Source organism: Acanthochromis polyacanthus, chromosome 11, assembly GCF_021347895.1.
Source record: "Acanthochromis polyacanthus isolate Apoly-LR-REF ecotype Palm Island chromosome 11, KAUST_Apoly_ChrSc, whole genome shotgun sequence".
Classification (NCBI taxonomy): domain Eukaryota; kingdom Metazoa; phylum Chordata; class Actinopteri; family Pomacentridae; genus Acanthochromis; species Acanthochromis polyacanthus.
Genome location: NC_067123.1, coordinates 6550924 through 6555963, shown reverse-complemented (window position 1 = coordinate 6555963; position 5040 = coordinate 6550924). Strand labels below are relative to the sequence as shown.

Here is a 5040-nt window from a genome sequence, read left to right as displayed (position 1 = left end):
GAAAATGGGGGGGGGGGGGGGGGGGAATTATATATTATTTCACAGTTTAACTTCTGATGTCCACATTTTTGAACATTTTTTGGTGGAAAAAAAAGAAATGTCAAGTGTTTCATTAGAACATTCACCCCCCAAAAAATAAATAAATAAAATACAGCAAAATTCACTGGATTTTGGTTGATTTTTGTGAATTTTCTTAAAGAAATACCGGTATTAGAATTTTACTGATATATGTAATCACTTCAGATGTCTAAGATTTTTTTGGAAGATTTTTACTCATTTTTGAAAATATTTACAAGAATTTTCTTGCCATATTTGGGGGATTTTATTTAAATAAAAACTTTTAAGGGAAACTTAAGGAATTATTGTAATTTTATTCCTGAAGGTTTTGCAAATTTTCAGAAATTTGGAGATTTTTTTGCCATATTTTTAGATGTTATTTAGACAAGGAAACAATTTTTGGTGCCCATAAATTAAGACAACAGAGGGTTAAAGTGATTTTATTTTCTCTTTTTATCCGAGTCATACAATTTCATGTGCATTTTGTTGCTTAAACCATTTATTTATAGGATTTTAACACATGCTTTTCAATATCTACCTTCTGAATTATTTTTGTAATTAATTTGCCTTTGTAGAGCATTTTGAATTGCACTCCATAATAAACTTTCCTTGCTATGTGGCATTGTAATCAAATAAATTGTCTTTTTCTTATATTTTGCAGTTTACACCATTTGTTCTTTCTCCTTCTAGCCCCAGTTGTGTGCTTTCAAACAGGAGATGTTCTTACCTTCTTTGGTCATGCCAGTGTCTGCTGTAATCTGTGAGAGGAGAGAGGAAGACCTGTCAGTATTTATAGGCAGGTCTCCAGGTGGCAAACGGGTTTAACCTCATCAAAATATCAAAGAAGCGCGTTAATTGCTCCCATTGTGGAGCCATATCTACTCAGAACGACGACGTTGCTGCCTTGCATTAATCCAAGTTCATTTCTGCAGAGATTAATGGATATTTGCCCCTCACCAAATGCGCAGACATTAAAAGAAGCGCTTTGATTGCTCCCATTGTGAAGCCATGATCTACTAAACAGTGCTGCCTTTCCTTGAAGCGGTTATTTCTGTTTATTTATTCATTCTGCACTTGTACGAACCAAGACGACCCAGAACAGCAAGAGGCAGTGGAAAACTCCACAAGTGCTGCCTCTGTGCAGCCACAACACACACGCCTAAAGAGGACATTTTGTACTCAGAAACACTAAACGCTTTGAGTTTGACGCAAACCCATCACGTGGCTAACTTAACTCGTGCACCATTATATCTCCAATCAATTCTGCTTCAAGTTCTGGGTTTAGATGAATTAAACCAGGAACAAAATATACAAAAGCGCACTAAGTGGAAAGTTTTGCTTCACTAATCAATGCTCAGAGGATGCAAACTTTGCTTCCCTGCCTCCTTTAAAGTCATTCAGCTTTGTTAACTCCAAACTGTCAACAAACTCAACTTTCATCGGCGAACCGCTCCATACAAGCGGCCAGTTCGGAAAAACAGCGTTCACAAACTAAAGCAGCAAAATAACAAACAACAGGCTCCTTTAAGTGGATCCGAGTTAATCTAGTGCTGCACGTGAAAAGTTGCAGAAAATGCACAACAGTAAAAATACGTATTAAAGAGGTGAAAAGGCCGATTTAAAGTCTAATACTGCGGCTTACCCGCTTTGGTTCCGAGCCCAACGAACCTGCTTCCGCGCTGGCGCCAATGTGTCACTGTTATGACTCATTGCGCATGTGTATAAATACTCTCATCCGTAAACTGTTCGAATTAAAGTTTTTAAATTAGCATAGAACATACATCTTTAAAGTGAAGCCTCTTCGTTTGTGTTTTGTCGATGTTTTAAATGTGCTTTGCTTTCGTTTTAAAAGCAGTTACACGAAATAAAAGCAGTAAACAACAAGAAAGCCGCGAAAACTTCTTAAAATAAGCCGAACGCAGCTTCCTTGAATTTTATGTTTCGGTTCAAGTGTTTTGTTTTTTAATTGTTTAATAAAACGCGTGAAAATACATAAATTTAAATTAATTTCTCGATTTGTTTTTCTGTCAGTTGAATTTTCCGGTCTGCCGGTGGTGGGCGGGCTAGACGCCAGGCAGCCAATAGGAAGGCGAAGCTGAGCTGAGCGCGTGCTCCTAAAGCCGGAAGTAAACAAAGCTTCTTCCTGTTTTTTGTTTAAACTTTATGAACAACAGAGAACGTAATTAATTACAGCCAAGTCAGGAAAAAGAAAAGGTGCAGATTAATGGCTTTGGCATGGGTAATAGAAAGCATGACACAAGAGTCCGGAATAGATCAACTTGAAATAAGTCCAACGGTTTCAATTTCTCTTACTCCTCCATGGTTACTGACAGAAATAAAGGTGGATCTAGCTTATTGGGAAAGAAGTGTAATAGTGGTTCTGTTAATGGGTATATTTCTTATGTTATTCAATGATTTGATTATTTATACTGATGCGTCCAAGGTCACTTACTTATGGGATACTTGCTCGAAGGTCGCTTTTATTACTCAATCCAAAAAAGTGTTAGAGGGAATTTAGGAGAACAGGGCTGTTTAGGCCGGAAAGAGGAGGATGTCTTGTCACGATTAAGACTCGGGCACACAGGGCTGAATAGCACTCCTGAGAGTTATTGGAAAACATAATACAAGGGAATGTGAATGCTGTAGAGTGGAAGAGAATGTTGAGCATGTATTGATCTATTGCCCCAAGTTTCAACAGCAGAGAGAGTATTCAAGAGGAAAATTTGTGATAGTAAAATCAAATTCGAGGTCAGGGAAATATTGAGTAACTTATCTTTGAACATGTTGCTAGAACATTGCTTTTATTTATGGAAAGAACGGGTTTAAGAGAGAGGATTTAAGGACTGCTGGGGCCTTCCTGCCCCCACACTCCATTCCAGAAGGTGGCGGTAATGCACCTAAAAGTTGCGTGCCAACTGCCATTAAACAATAAGAAGAAGAAGAAGAAGAAGAAGAAAGAAGAAGAGAGAAGAAGAAGAAGAAGAAAGAAGAGCGTAATTAATGTCAGTGAAAAAGGTTGTGGCAGACGGTGTTAAAATGCGTCTGTTGTGATATTTAAATATAATAATGTGTTTTTACTAGTTACCATGTGTGAATTATAATTACTCTGGTTTATTGAAGTTCTTGTGCAGACTATTAAGGGCTGTTTGGACGAGACTTGCTTTAAAGAATTCTGGAAACTAACCGCTGAACAATAAGAGACTGAACCAAACCTGCAGCCAAAAGAAAGAACAGAAGACTGTGTGCATATGAGGCCTTTTCGGAGCATTGCTGACTCCATTCATCTGTGACGGTATGCTTTCAGAAAGATGAATACCACTATGGTACGCAGCTCATTTTATTTCTGATTTCTTAAACTGTGAAACTGAAAGTTCAGGACCGGTGTTGAAGATTAACTGGTGATCCGATCAACTGGTGATATTCAGTGAGCAAGACAGCTGTTACAACGGCAATGCATAGCATAGGTGACTGTGTTGATGCCTGTTCAAAACACACAAATGTCAATAAACTGTTCCAAAATGTTCTTGTTGCAGCTTTAACATTGTTGTTATTGCTCTGTTTGGACTCACGGGTGTTCAGTCTACCAGTAAAATACTCGGTTTAATGAGGACTTCCACCTAACGGAGAGGAAATATCGCTTCGCTGCGGTAGAGCGTGACAATCTCCACCAGATTAACTGGTGACAGTCTGTGGCCTCAGTCCGACGGTCAGACAGAAACAGCAAGAGAAGTTCTAATACCGTTTTCAAAGCTTACTACGATAAACCAGTCGGACCTGAGTTGTTCTACTTTTAAACAGATTTTAAGTAAAACAATGACATCATATAAACCATCTGACCGCATTCTAACCAGAGGTTTCACATTCCAACCTTCAGAACGTCGATATCCTTCATCTATTTTCCCCCGTTATTCAGGATTTATTTATTTTACTGGGGCATTGCAAGTTATAATCAACATTGTATTCTATAGAATCAATGCATTGTGACTTTATAGAACACAAAATTAAAGGTATTTTTATTTCTAAAGACCTAGAACAATAATATAGACGAGGATATTTATTCTACAAAACCTTAACGAGCCCACCCTTGAACTATATAGCTAGCTGCTGTTTCAAACAAGATCTCACAACTCAAGACGTGAAACAATAAAATAAGAATGAATAAAAACAGACCAAATAAGATCATCTTGCTGAATTGTTCTACCATAAGTTCCATCTGCAGATTCCCTCTCAGACTAAAAACTGCCTCTTCAATGAACACCTTTACACTTATATATACTTATGACTACCAATAGCTGTGAATACCCCCTTTTATTAGCTTTATTTGACAGGTAAATAGAGAGACGGACGGAAAAGTAGGGAGAAAACCTACAGTAGGAAGCCGTGAGCTGGAGTTGAACCCGATCCACTGCATCGGGTTTATAGATCTCCTGTTGAGTCAGCTGAGCTAACGTCCCAGTGTATGTGATATACTGAAAGGAATCGGTGTCTTTTCTCAATGACATGTCAGTTTAGAGTAGTATGACACAACAAAGTTCTGCTGCTGGTTTGAACATGAATGTCCTGTGAATTTTGCTAAACTGCTGCATTTCAAATCCAATACGTTAAATACTGCTGGGCTGTTTAAGTAACATGTTGACGTTTGTGTTATTTAAATAAGACAGTGCTACGGTGTAGCTACAATGTGATCTAAACCTGCCAATACTGTATCAATATATTAATGTTATACTGCAACACTTCGGCATTCTGTTATCACAGCTTGGTGAACTTCTTGTTAAATAACGTGTACATCGTGTCTTGGTCTCCTGTCTGCTGCTTTAACAGGTTTTGACAGTGATCACAGCTCCACTAGTTCCAACCGCGGTTACGTAGTTTTCTTTCTTGTTGCCTGACAGCGCATGACTCTTACGATGAGAATGCGACTTATTTCCAGATATTTTTTGTCAGGACCAAAATGAATAAAACAGCAGAAATCTCATTTTTAGG

The 5040-nt window shown here is 38.1% G+C and overlaps 1 long non-coding RNA gene across 1 annotated transcript; it reads left to right on the top strand.

Annotated features, from left to right (window-relative positions):
- The first annotated feature begins 3024 nt into the window (after positions 1-3024).
- Positions 3025-3579, top strand: LOC127535991 (uncharacterized). The gene is made up of 2 exons (XR_007944919.1): positions 3025-3059; positions 3178-3579. It is a non-coding gene; the product is annotated as an uncharacterized LOC127535991 (long non-coding RNA).
- Positions 3580-5040: the final 1461 nt, after the last annotated feature.